This window comes from Anser brachyrhynchus, assembly GCF_964034855.1.
Source record: "Anser brachyrhynchus genome assembly, chromosome: 7".
In the NCBI taxonomy this organism is placed as follows: Eukaryota; Metazoa; Chordata; class Aves; order Anseriformes; family Anatidae; genus Anser; species Anser brachyrhynchus.
In genome coordinates, this window is record NC_137701.1 from 4,219,249 (window position 1) to 4,234,273 (window position 15,025).

Consider the following 15,025-nt stretch of genomic DNA (forward strand, 5'->3'; position numbering starts at 1 on the left):
GAACACCCAGATTTTCTTTTCCTTGTTTTGCAAGACTCTGAATTTCCTTAACCTGGCTTTGCAATTAGGAAAGTGATAATTTCTGTCTTTCTGTCAGCTGAAATATTTCAAAAATATAGCCACACAGTCCACAATAGACAGTGGAATAAAAAGTCCAATATAACATGCAATGGGCACAGTTATTTACATGGCACCACAAACCATTGCTTGGGTCTTAAAGGTGCACTGCTTTACACTAAACCTGCAATAAAACGCCTGCTTGAAAATGAGGTAAGGACAGAAGCTCCACTTACTGGGAGCTAGATATACAGGTATTGCTTTATGGACATGAACCTATGGCTTGGTTAAATATCACATAGATACAATTCAAGCTTTCTGACCAATTTAGGAAGAAGATAATGATGATATTTTTGAGGTTACATGATTAAATTGTGGGCACACATGCACTCAAAGAAACGTTTCTGATGCTATTTTAGGATGAGCTTTCTGATTATGTGTAGGACAACTTGAGAGTGGAAAAACCTGTATTGAATATTTAGGATTCTAGACACCTCTAGTATATTGCATTTTGACTCTTAGCTCTACCACAATGAAGAAGCAAGTTCATATCAACTCTTTTGAAAAGTTTAGTATGTTTTGTAAACTTTTAACATCACCTATACCTATACTTGAAATTTAATGTATTCTTTTTATAGGAGAAGACAAGTTAACAATAGCTGAAACTTTCTGTGTTGCTGATGGTAGGCTAAAAAAGTAAGTTTAAGCAAAAATAATCTTTGGACAGTTTTTAGTCTTAATTAAATCTTTTGCTAGAAGCTGAACGATATGAGCTGTCTCCAGCTTAAAAACAAAAACAAAACAAAACAAAACAAAAAAAACACAACAACAACAAAAACCCTCACACCAAAACAAACAAAAGAAAGTTTCACATTCTGTCCTAAATTTTTGCCCTATTAACCAAAAGGTTTTCAAAAGAGGTTTTTACTGAACACATCCTAAGAAAAATGTTTTTGTTTCCTTTTTTTTTTCTTCTTTTTTTTTTTTTTCCCCTTCTGTAGTTCCATAACAGCGCATTTGGTATATAATATTTTCAGACTGCTCACTGGGGGGTTGTTGTTTCCTCACAGTTGATCTGGGATTTCACTGTCCATTTCTGATGTACAAATGGCACCCCAAAAGCACCTTGTAATATGCAGGGTCATATTTGCTTTATCTTTATCTTAGCTTCCTACCCCCAGGCTGTGAGACAGGAGTTTACTTGTTGGTGCATTAAGTGCTGTGATTCCTCAGGAATACCCTGAATGTCTACATAAAGGCAGGACACGAATGATTAGCTACAGAAAAGTTATACGGCTTGGGTTTTGATTTGATATTGTTGATTATCTGTGCAAATCTATCACAAAAGCTGCTTTAGGGCTGGATGTCTTATCCCAGCAGACTCACAGCAACTGGTAGTAGTGGAGGGACCTGCAATCTGAAGGATGCCTCCAATGAGTCCTCATCCCCTCACAGATTGCTTCTTGTGCCATGAGCAAACCAAGTATGAAAATGAACAGTGGATGCTAAATGCCAGCCAACACTAAATGGAAGAGTGCTCTAACAGATGACGCTCAAAAAGCTCTGGCCAGAAATGAAACAACCCAGTGCTTTCCGTGACCTTGAGTACTCTGTTCAAGAGACAACTTTCTCGTATTGCTGGATGAATGTCATATTTCTGCAGGCCAAAAAATGTGTCTCGGACAAACCTAACTCTAGGACCTGTACTTGATAGAGCTTTCTCTTTATAATTTCCCAGCTTGAAAAAAATGGTTTTGGTAGAAGATTCCTAAAGCTCAGTTAAGAACTGACATTAGAGAGCTGGGATATTTTATTGGGACTAGCCGAGCAGCAGGGATATACCAGTGATTAAAATCACATATTTTTATTTGAAGTTGAGAAAGAAAGTTTTTGAACTTTCTCAAAAATCTTTTCCTCCTTATTACCCAAGTCATTCAGGATAGCTTATTCTCTTAAAAGAAAAAACAACTACCCAACCCAACTCAACCCAACCACCTCAATTTAGATTTCTCCTAGACCCCCTTCAAGACTTCTGAGGCAGCAGGAGGAAGGTGGCGAGCTAAAGAGTGCTATCTATTATAACGAGTATAAAGATTTATGAAGGCAAATTATTCAAGAAGGAATAAAAATGTTGAGTTCCCCAATTTGTAGAGAACGATCCATTTCTAGTAATTGCACAATACCTCACAGAACATGGATGTTTAACACGTAAGATTTTGTATACGAAGCACAGCTAAACCATCAAAATATTCAATGCCTATAGTTTCTACACATTCCCATTTTTTCCTTAATAAATATTATATTAAATCCGATTCATGTTATTTCATGGAAATATTCATTTCACAGTTATTCAAGTCCACATATGTTTAAAACAGTTTAAGGAATTTTAAAATTCTCTGTGCTTTCAAAATATGAAAATATGCTTATTTTGTAAAATATCATTGATCAGAATTGAGACCTTTAGGTTTTGATTTATAAGGCCTTTGATTAGCACCTTTCTCATCAAGGGTCAACCTTTTATTTTTCAAGCAAAAGCATCTGTTTGTCTACGTGTCAAATTAGTGATAAATTACACAGTTAAACCTGCTATGCTTCAAGAGCCTTCTGTATTAGTGGTTACCTAACCATCAGTGAACTGTTGCAGAAACAGAGACTGTGATTGTATTAACCTGCAATTCAATTATGTCACTCTTTTTTGTCATCATTGTCTGTGTTAAAAGCAATTGTAATAAAAGCAAATACTTGTTTCTAGCAGAATTTTTACAGCTTTGTTTAATCTCTTTATCATGGCCTGTTGATGCATCTTCTCACTAAGCAAGACATAAAATACCAAAGGAAATGCTAAATTAGAATCTTTTAATAACTAAATTTTTAAAACTATTGAATTAAACATGGCAACATGTCTTTCGTGGAAGAATTAATGTTCATCCTTGCAGAAAAATTTGAATGTAACATTATTTAAGCAATTTAAAAGTGAATTAAAGATTCATCCATTGTATCAGGTATCTGACTTCAGGCTAACATTTTAATCTCAACCATTGTTATAGTGTTTGCCATTCAAAAACTCTGAGAGATAAAGATGAAGGTTAATTCATGCAGAACGAAAACTCAGTTCCTTGTTGATAAGTCTGGTTGGGTATCAAGGAACCACAAAATATGCTAAAGGAGTTATTGTTTACATTAGTATATTAGGCATTGGTTACACTGTTTGAATAATTATTTTTAGCTTTTGCATTTCAGATTTATTTCTGTTTTTAGATGTTATTTTCAGAGTTGCTACGCTGACCACAGAAGGATTGCATTTTTTTTCCTGTTGTAAGAAGATGCACAGATTTCAATAGAACCATTTGTAAATATTTTTACAGTAGCTGATTGACAAACAGTTTTCTTGGGGGGAATTGGCTTAAAAAAAACAATAGCTGTCACTTTTTAGCATTTTCCATTTGCTAATTTATTGTCCTTCTCTGACATTTTTTCAACGGCAGACCTGACTCATCTCCCGGCTAAACAGGTGCAATTTCTTCATCTGAGCTACTCCTGAATTTTGACTGGGAACAGTGAACACAGAGTCAGATTAATTATATCACGTTTAGACCAGCTGAATCATGTTGAGAAATAACAGCAATGGGGGCCTGATGTGGTCAAAAATACAGTTCTTTTTGGAACGGGGAAACAAAAATTGTCGGTAGGATGAGCAGAGCACTTGCTATACATGAAATATACTAAGAATATGTAATTAGTGTACATATATAAAATACATATTAGAATATGTGATACGTTATTCTGCATTTGAAGAAGCCTCTTTCAACAGGTTGGAAGAACCTGCTTCTTACAGGATAGCCTGCCCTGGGCTGGGCTCTGCTCTTCCTCATCTCTTCTTGCCCAGTACTGGCTCTAGCACCAATGTTAATTTCACATTGAAAACATTAATGATACAGCTGTGGACATGGCTGCCGTATTGCTGTTCTGTTCTATCTCAACAATACCTCATAGCAGGTGTTGGTTTCTTGCAGCTTTCCTCTAATTGGGTGTCTTTTCTAAATAAACTGGTGCATTTTTGAAGAAGTGAAGAAAGAGAAATCATACATTTCAAAATTAATTTTTACCACATATTTGTAATGATCTTTTCCTTTCCCTTGCTTAAAGCAAAAGTGAAATATTTTCCCCTTACACCAGAACCGTCAAGCCTGTTTCTCTTTATTCTCCTGTAATTATCAACAGAAAGTAGTCAGCTCTCCTAAGAACTGAATATAATGAGCCTAGTTCTGCCTACTTTAATTAGATGACCAAGTTAGAAAGATAATTAGTCACTCCCCTTAGTGATCACCACAGAGAAACTGCTGTATAATTGTACGTTAATACACAGGTAGCTATTTTCACTATTGTGCATCAGACTGTGAACTGTCAGATCCTGGTTACCGCAGTCCAGGTGTAGAGATGAGGTCCCTTTGATTTCCTCACGAAGGAGAAAAAGGAAGACTAGCGTATTAGTCCATGATATGGAAAACAAGCAACTGCATTAAAGAAACTTCACAGAACTGTTTCAATTCCCTACCAACATCAGTTTTGAGTCAGTAACTCCACCTTTAATACACAGATATCATGAAATCAGAATCAGATTATGATGATCAGATATCACATAGCAGAAAAGATGGTCTACAGTGGTGTGAAGTTCTTAAATCTATTAATTGAAGTTAGGCTGCAAGAAAATGTGCAGCAATCGGAATGCATCACATTTGGTTAGGATGCTGTTATCATTAAACTTATAAATATGCTAAAAATCTGTTACTTTATGCTTATTTATTTATTTATTTATTTATTGTAATGACGCATTTATTAGAAACTAGCTGTATTTCAGTGGGTGGAGAATTATACAGAGCAGAAGCTACAGGGATGATTGATTGTTATCAATAATTACATGTTCCGACTAAACGCTTTCAGATTCCTAGTGTTGCTGTTTCTTGTATGTGATTTTCTTCGAATCTCCTTGAACAAAAAAAGGAAACAAACCAGAGCAAGAACAAAAGAACAAAAACCCAAAACCTTCTTACAGAGGCTCAACCTTTAAAGCTTTTATTTCCGTGTTTGACTAGAGTTATAGAAAAGCTTTAATTACTGATTGCTCATACTACATAGAACCAGCAAGAAGAAAGGTCATTGAAGTTTTCCTACTCTCTCTTGAGTGCATCTCTATAATAGCCCTAACTTACAGAGGGAAATGTAAACAGTTTTTCTTAATATTTACTCTTCTGGCCTTACCCAAAATGAGTTCTGTATGCCTTGTGCATGACTTAAAGTAGAGTTTCTAACTGAGATGCTATCTATCTCCCTCCCTTATTTTCAACACTTGGAGAGGCCACGCTCCTGATGATCTCTTCTGGGAGGCTAGAGGGTGAGTATCACCATTTTGGTAAAATCTTTTCATTCTCCTAGATACTAGATGAACCCTTGGTTAAGAATACAGGACAGGAATGAACAACTACTAAAACCAGAGTACGGTGTGCCATTCCTAGTTGCATTGTCAGTCTCAATCCACATCCAAAACACTTCTGGTTCAGAGAGGAGGAAACCAGCAACAGCAGAAAGATCTGATAGTGCATCTGTAAGTTACTAGCAACTCCAGTAAGTTTTTGTATTTTTATTTTATGATACAATATAAATATTTTAGAGAAACCTAAATGTGTTGTTAGACAATGGCAGCAATAAAAGTGATGCATGTTTGGAAGCGTTATTTGAAACATGGATTATGTCTAATATAGAAACTAACTGAGTTGAATTTTTTCTTCCCTCAGCCCAGAGGAGCCAGTAAATTAATAACTTGCACAGGAGTTAGGAATCAGCACATAGACACATATATGAATACACAATGCAAATAGCTGAGTCTGGCTGCTGGACTCAAATATAAATGCATAAATATATTCAAATTGATTCATAAAGTACTGATTTTTTTTTTTTAAATCTAGGAAGTGAAGAAAATTTTAGACAAAATAAATTGTTTTGGGACAAAACCTTTATTGAGACATGTCAAAGAAAAGCAGAGGAAAATAAGATTCACCGAATACCTAGAGAAGAGATGGTGTTAGCCTGCCAACATTGCCTGCTCTAGTTTGTACAAACAATTGCATTTTCACTTAGATGAACTAGTAGTGAATGCAAATGGTTTCTTTTCTAATAGTGTCTTATGCTTCTAAGTGTACCTTAGCTGCTAGCCACACATTACCATTGAATTGCACTTTTCTTGCAGTGCTACCCTGCTGCACAATGTTTACTGCTATCAGAGGCCTTTTGAAATTAAGACATATTTCAAATATGAATGCTTACTTGATATTGGGCTTTGGAGGTTGCTTTTTTGATCTGGTGAATATCTGCTACCAGACTTTACAGAGATATCTAGAAAGGACTATTTTCCTATAGATTTGCATCTAAGTCATCTACTGTGAATTTAAGCTGAATTTTAGAAGGTTAAACTCATTTTTATCACAAATATGGGACTTTCAGCACCTTTGGGAGGAGAAAGACAGATGAAAAAGAGAACATGATGTGAGCACTGAAAAGAGAGGCATACAAAAAATGTGAACTGCTGAATTTACTGTCTAGCTATAATGAGGTATTGCTTAACAATTAAGTTAAATTATGCAGCTGTTTCCTAGTATATTGTGCTAATGCATCTGAGAAATTATAATTTTCTGATTGGAGAATGTTATGTGGAGGAAACTGTAGCATTCCCCATTCCTGCAACAATTCATTTCATGATTAAAAAAGGAAGCCAGTATTTTTGCAGCTGGCAGGAATAGGCAATAAAAGATGACAATCCAAGGAGGCCTGTTAGTCACTGACACAATAAAACAATCCCCAACAAAAGCTGCAGAAAGAAAAAAAAAAAAAAGCATGAAAGGGCACCAATGACACACAGCCGCAGCTCATCGCTTTCTGTGGAGAGGTGACTATATAGCCCTCTAGTAGCAGAAGCAGCTTTGAGTGTTTCAAAGCCAAGTAGTCGAAAATGTAAAGGGAACAATTCAATCAATGCTTTAAAGTAAAAGTTTCCTGTACAACAGGGATGTACATCAGCTTTAAAAAAAAAAAAAAAAAGGAAAAACAACTTCAGTATTTAGTGAGTCTTAAAAATCTTTAACTTATTTTCTTGGATTTTTTGTTTAAATAAGAATTAAGTGAAGATTCAGAGAGATTAAATATTATTGTAAAAGGGAATATATTAGAGTTTTAACTTTTGCATGTGAAATGCTCTTAGGAAAAATGGGTACATAAGGCAGAGAAGAAATTAGGTATGTTAATTGGAGCAGGTGGCTTATTTTTATTTAATTTTTGACCATCTTGAATTCTTAAGACTATTTACAACTCTCATCTAAAAAAATTCACATATAAATTTGTATTTCCCATTGTTTAAACTTTTATTTATGCAAAAAAAAAAAAAAATCCAACACAAAACAACACAAAAACTCTAGATGAAAATTTATAATAGCTTTTGAGGAAAAAAAAGGAAAGCTTTTCAATTAGAATCCGTAGTTCAGATGATCCTTTTATTCTAATCATCTGTTTAGCATGATTCTTTTGTTTTAGTCAGCATTTCCTTTCTAAGAAGGTTGAATTGGGGGGAAATATCATTTTATTTCACGTCTTATGAGACTGAATAACATAAAATGAGGCTGTGCCATGCTTCATGACCATGCATATTTAAACACTTTCTATAAATAACTCTACTTTTGTTTTAATCTTGTGACAAAGCACTGCCTGAAAATGAATAGTTTTATGATAATGAAGAAACCTAAGAAAATACCATTTGGAATCATTCTTGCTTTTGTTTCCACCAGTTGTTTTGGAAATGCAGAACAGATTTGGCCTTTTAATTTCCTTGAGTGATCTAATTCCTTAATCTACTTCTGTACTGACTTTTATATTGAGCTAAAGTATTATTCATTACAGGAAATAAAAACAAAAATAAAAATAAAAAAAAAACACAGCACAACAACTTCATCTATGAAGCAATTTCAAGATGTTTTTTCAATCTTGTTCACTATGTATCTAAGCTGAAGTTCACCTAAATTAAGGGAAAGACTTGAATTAAAATTCTTTAGTTTTCCCCATTTAATACAGCATAGAATCATAGAGTCATAGAATCATTTAGGTTGGAAAATACCTCTAACATCATTGATTCCAACCTTTAACCTAGCTCTGCCAAGACCATCACTAAGCACTACATCTACATGTTTTTGAAGACCTTCTGGGATCATGATTCAACTACTTCCCTGGGCTGCTTGCTTGAAAGAATGAAATTTGGGAAATATTCCAGAATATAAAAATTATTCTTCAGAAATGATTTTTAAGGGACTTAAAATAATCTTTAAAACAGGAGACGTTGGTCCCTACTCAGTTAACTAGTTAATTTGGTGACTGCTTTGAACTAGTTAATGCATATACCTGCTTATAGCTGCTATATCCCCAATGTGTGGTGCTCACATTTTTCATCCCTCCCTCCACAGTAATTGATACTGTTGAGATGCTCAGGCATTGTGAGCCCTTCTTACTTTGTTTTGTGTTTATGAGGTTGTGAAGACTCATGAGCTTTCCACCTCTTTGAGGGAATACAGTAAGGTGCCTCATATTTGATGGAGGAGAAACGTACTTCACTTTTGGGGAACCATAGGCTTCCTTGAACAATCAACCCAGCGGTTTGGTCAACCCCTCTCCAGCGGTTTTCTGGTCTGAGGTGAAGCTTGTCTCCTCTTTCTACTTGGATCTCTTTGCTAAGCTATGTAACGGTATCATTGGTAGTGGACTGCAAGCTTAATCTTGATATAATGTGTTTATATAATATATAATGTAAATCATTTATTTAGGATGAGTCCATTTATTTTGTGTATGTTCTTGATCTGTACATTTGTTCTGTACCCGTTTCCATGCGCACACACAAAAGTTGGCTTTTATGGGTGGTCATTTGTCCCTGCTGCAGAGAAGGAAAGGGCTTGAGCTTTGCAAAAGCAGGCACCAGCCAAACAGGGAATAGCTGAAGGGGAACGTGCTGAATGAGGTCAGGTACTTCTGCTCTCGGGTCTATCATGTAGTCTCTAATTAAAAAAGAGAAATTAGGAGAGCAAAAGAATGCCCTATAGGCAATTCAAAAGGGGGAAAAAAAATCAACTTCTATTACAAGGCTAAACCAGGGAAATGTTAAATAAGCATGCAATTTCCAAAGTTCTTTTTCTTGAGAAAACTTTTTTTTTTTTTCCTTTCTCTTCTACTGAGCAGGGAATTGAGCTAATTCTTATCCTCACACTACTGCTTTTTGGTGGCAAATGCTTTGTAGTATTACACTCTTTAAATTAGTGTTTGGCTTACTGAGGTCATAAACAGCTTTAGACCACAAACAGGAGCCTGGCGAGAAGAGTGGTAAGTATAGGAATGCGAAACCTGACAGTGAGATAAAGCCCCGTCTTCACTGCTGCAGCCCTCACCTACATAAATACACTTTCAGAAACATCATTTACTCTGTTTTGTTGTTTGTGAACAGTATTTAGACTAGTATTTCCCCATTTGCTAAAGTCCAGAAGAAGCCACTGCCGTATGTCTGCTGTGATGCCTCTCTGTGAGGAAGGTGCATTGCCTCTGGGAAGTTGAGTCCTTGGAAATGGCAGATTTGAATGAAACTAATCCCAGAGACACCTGGTGCCTCTAGTATAAATGTACCTTTTCATTTATTTAGATACATAAATAGAGATGTCTTTAGCATGTTAATAATCAGCTTTGAAAATTAAAGCTTTTTAAATGCTAACAGTATTAAAAGTATAAATAAACCATGTGCAAAAGTTCAAGTGAGTCTTACAAATATTTTAATATTTTACCAATTATTTATGTTGCATTGCATCTTCATAATCGCATATAATTTACACTTAAAATGGGAGGTTACCACAAGTTATTGCAGATTCTTAGCAAGTGTCATAAATATTCTCCTGTAATCTGTACGTGAAGTCTTTCATTGCCTCTTCCTTGAGGGTATATGCTTCAATTTTCATCATTATAGCATGATGATAAATTTGAGCTTAATGTTGTTGTGCTACAAAGGAAACAAGACTTCTTATAAGCAACTATCCAAATGATAAAAAAAAAAATTAAAAAAGGTCACACTACTGTGCAGTGCAAGACTTTTTTCCTTCCCAGAAGAAATTGCTTGACCCTCTCTTCTAGTAAATCATTGGGAGGGATCTTGACTTTTCTTACTTATATTACCTTAGTTGTTTCTCTTTCAGACAGACTAAAGAAATGTTTTCATACTTAATGATTTATTAGCTTACATAATTTGAATTTCTTAAGCTGTATTTGTGGAAACTACCTGTGCGTTCAGCTCTAAGGCTACATGCAATTTTACAGCGAACACCATATTCCAAGGAAACTCATGACACAACAGCCCTTTGACAGAGATTAGTGTGTAACTGATGTTGTGCCATAACCTAGAAGACAAAGCACTTGAATGGGGTTTTATTTTAGCCCAAGCAGACAATGCAACAACCCAAGAAACAGTGATGATAATTGCAAGGACGCGGGTCAATACTGGAAGCGGAGGGGGGAGATGGGGAAGAGGGAGGTCATCTGATGCTTCTATCCATCTTCTACATTCAGTGCTTACCTAGATATATAGAGGTAGACCAAATTTAGCCTTTTTTTTTTTTTTTTGTGAGGGACTAATTAATTTTATTAGAGAGTAAGTAAATTCATCTGTGAATGTTTGAGAATCTAATGACTTCCAGAGATTCAGAATGAATTCAGCAATAAAAGCTAATTAGAAGGGAAATGGATGCCTAAAATATCCCTGGTGTGCATAAAGAAAGAGTATAAAGACCATTAATTGAAATTAAAATTTAACAGTAGCCTAATGCCGCATGACATAAAATTCCATCTGTTGTGCAGAGCCACTAAACAAAGATACATAGGGAATAGTGTGTGGTGTCTCGGCTTTGCAGCAAGTCAATGAGTGTATTTTAATGTCAAACTACTCCAAACAATGAGAAGTCTGATGTTCAGAAGAGTCAGTTTGCAGTGTGATGACTCCTGTAATTACTAAATTAGAGAGAAAAAAATGAAAGTGATGCTGCATTATGGATGCTGCATATTTTTAATTAATTGGGTGGGATTCTTTTCTTTTTTTTTTTTTTTTTTTAATCTTTGAGTATAAAAAAGATACCTATGCATTTTCGTATATAAAGGCTGTAAAAATCTGTTTCCAAGCAGTTTCCTTGAGCTGCCTGTGTGGTGCAGGTATCTGTATACCTTGCAGGCTTCAAGCAGCACTGAGGAGCAGGAGCAAAGTCAGTGCCCCTTCTTGCAGCATCTCATCTGAAATGCTGCAAAACCTTCTGCAGAACATGTATAAGGAAGTATATAATAGATTTGAATAACTTATGCTAATTATCAGTTGCTTTTTGTACTGTTTTCAATGTCTATGGATTTCTTTTAATTTTCCACTTTAAGACTGACCAGTAGTGATTCCTGTAACCAGTTTCAGTAAATATCTCTGGCATGAATCCCCTTGTAGCAATTCTCAAGATGTGGACTGATGTTTGGTGAAAGATGGTTATACTGTACTCGCGTTGCATTCTTAAAGAACCCAGCTAAAATTTTGTTATGATGACCAGAGACATGCAACTTGCAATCAAAAAGGGCTTTGTTCATTAAACAAAAATATTTTTCTTTATTCTAAAAGATTTAATTGTTGAGAAACTTCCAACACAATGATTTTACATTCAGGTTTATGTGTTAGGCTGGAACAAGAGCTTTTCAGAAAGTGAATGTACCAAAGCAATTGTACAAAATTCTTATCACAACATGACCGTGGACTGTGATTGTTACCCAAGGCTAACTGCATGCTGAATAAGCCATAATGTCAAATTAGATCCTATTTGAGATTCATAGAGTACACTTTCTAAATGTCTACACGCACATTAGTAATTCAGCACCTCCATTTTGGGAAACCTCTCAGTGCAGAGTAACGGCTGCTACAGAACACATACAGTGAAAGAAAATAACATGTTGCACAGAGGAGAGTCGCTGTCCTGGTGGGCAGGCTGAGAGAACAAAAGTCCTCCAGTGGAAGAAGTCCTCTAAGCAGAGATGAAAACAAAAATTTGACATGTTTACAATAGAAAACTCTGTGAGTTAGTGGAAAGAGGGAAAAACTAGAACTGGTATCTCAAAGAAAAATTCATAACCAGCAGTTTTAGGGATTCTTATTCTGGAGTTAAATTAACCACTGCAAGAAGCTACAGCAAAACGTATGGCATCTTTTCAGTCTTAAGACCGAGGTTCATTACCTTTCTGGTCAGTCCTTTCCATCATGAAGAATATGCTAAATATAAATGTAAACATCGGGTTGCTAATGAAAATGTCTGATATTTTTGAAGTTGATTTGCAAATTTGATAAAGAATGCATCTCTTATAACTTGCTGGTAGCTCAGTACTTCAGCCCATGTCTTTTGCCAAGCAAATGTGTAAGAACAATTCTTTTGAAAGGCAGGCGTTCCCAACATTTCTTAAAATTTCTGTCATGGCAGCCCTTAGACTTGGCTTTTTTTTTTATTTATTTATTTTTACTGTTTTGATATCTTACTTGTCATAGTATTTGTGCTAGGCCCAAAGCATTCATTTGAGATGAAAGACATAAGTGACTGGATATACATTTGTACTAGCAAATTATTTTTCTGTCCACGCAACACTACTGACTTTTCAAATTGTCTTAAGGTAGTTCAATGCATCTACATGAAGCCTGTCACTGTGCTGAACCAAGTGTCTTCAATTCCTCTCCAATAGTAATCTTCAATTATAATTAATTGTAAGGTGTGCATGTATATGTAATGTCCATTAGAGAGGTGTCTGACAGCTTCTGTATGCAAATCTCCCTCTCTTCCAGCTAGGATGTAATTATTATGTACATAATATAAACATATGGTAAATCATTTTATAGAATGCATTTCAGTATTGCAGCATAGTTGGGAAAAGTATTGTGAAAGCCATCTGCACACCAATTGAAATAATGAGGAGTGTCACAGGCAGGCTGCTAACTGTGAAAATCCTAATATTTGCTGTATTGTTATTGCACTTGTCTTTTTTAACCACAGAGACAGTGACAAAAAGCAAACTGGTTACTTCTTGTGGTTCAGCTTTCAGAATGGCAGATGTTTCTCTATCACTGAACTTTAGAAATATTTTTCAGAATTGTGAATAATGCATCACATTCTGTAAAAGTTTCATAGTTTCTAAAGTCAGGCTTCAAAATTTTACTGTTTCTTATCTCCAATTTGATGAAGAAAGTGTTTCACCTTCTGTGATGATTTCATCCACTGTAATCCTATTCAGTAGCTGCTTATCATGAGTTTATGGCACAGTTTGTTGCTGCAGAAAGCTTTATAAACTTCCTCAAATAATGAATCTTGCATAAACTCTAAAAACTACCAGTCATTAAAAGTTCAGTCCCTAAAACCTGATGCCCAAAGATACATTTCTATAAGCGGTTTGGATGCTGGGATAAAATTTCCTCTCATAAATTGGATGATTTTAAAATGGAGGGTATGGATATGATGGATGGCAGAGGGACTTTCCAAGGGACAACAGCAAGCTTACAGGACTGGGATGGAAGGAAGCTTGTTTTCACCAAAGGTGAATGCAAAGTACTGCCCCCAGGCTACAACAACCCCATGCATTCACACAGCTTTGGGGCAGAACAGCTGCAGGGCATCTCTGTAGGAAGGGATGTGGGGAGAATCATAGAATCATTCATGTTGGAAAAGACATCTGAGATTGTGTAGTCCAATCTTTAACCTAGTACTGACAGGTTCACTACTAAACCATGCTACTAAGTTCTGAATCTACACCTTTCTTGAAGACCTCCAGGGATTGTGACTCAACTACTTCCCACATCTATTTCAATGCCACACAACCCTTTCAGTGAAGAAATTTCTCCTGATACCCAACCTAAACCTCCCCTGGTGCAACTTGAGGCCATTTCCCCTCATCTTATCAGTTGGTGCTTGGGAGAAGAGCCTGATCCCCACCTTACTACAACCTCCTGTAAGGTAATTGTAAATTGCAATAAGGTCTCCCCTGAGCCGCCTTTTCTCCAAGCTAAACAAACCCAACTCCCTCGGCCGCTCCTCTTAAGACTTGTAAGAAGACTACTTGTAAGAAGAAGCTGAAGGTGAAGCAACACTACACCTGGAAGGCAAGGAGGGTTGGTAGCACAGGCCCAAGACTGTGATTTGTGAGGAATGTGGTATTCAAGTACTATCAACTTTAAAAAAAAAAAAAAAAGTGGGTAAAGCTAATAAAGTTTGTTTTGGTTTTGGTGTGTTTTTTTTTTTTTCTATTTACTCTGGTTTTTAAACATAGTAATAATGATAGACTTAAGCACTTACAGAATTTCAATGAAAATTAGATACTCCTTTAAAATTTGACAGTAAAACAACTAACGATATTCTGTCTCATCTTTCCAAAAGATTAATTTCCATGATGGAAGTATTTTCTATTTTATTATCCAGAAACTGAACTGCAAAAAGAATACCAGTTTCCATCATTATTTTTACCAAATATCTTGTATAAAATCACAACATACTGAGACAAACAAAACTTAATTACTGCCAAACCACAGAAGTCTCTGAGAATGAACATATGAATATTATAACAGAGCCCCAAAATTTTAAACATAATCTATACACTCTTCTTGAGCTATCGGGAAATTGATGTCTACAGCAACCTAAACAAACAGTCTTGTTTCTCAGTTTTCTCCTACAAATGTTGGATGCTTTATATCCAAAATGTTTGTTGTATTTGGAACAATAGCAACAGTCCAGCTTTAACAACACATCTAAACTTACAGCATTCATCAGAGTACCCCCAACATTTTAATTCCTTTTTGTAACAAAGTGGAACACGTTATTTTCAAATTGATTTTTTTTTTTTTCAT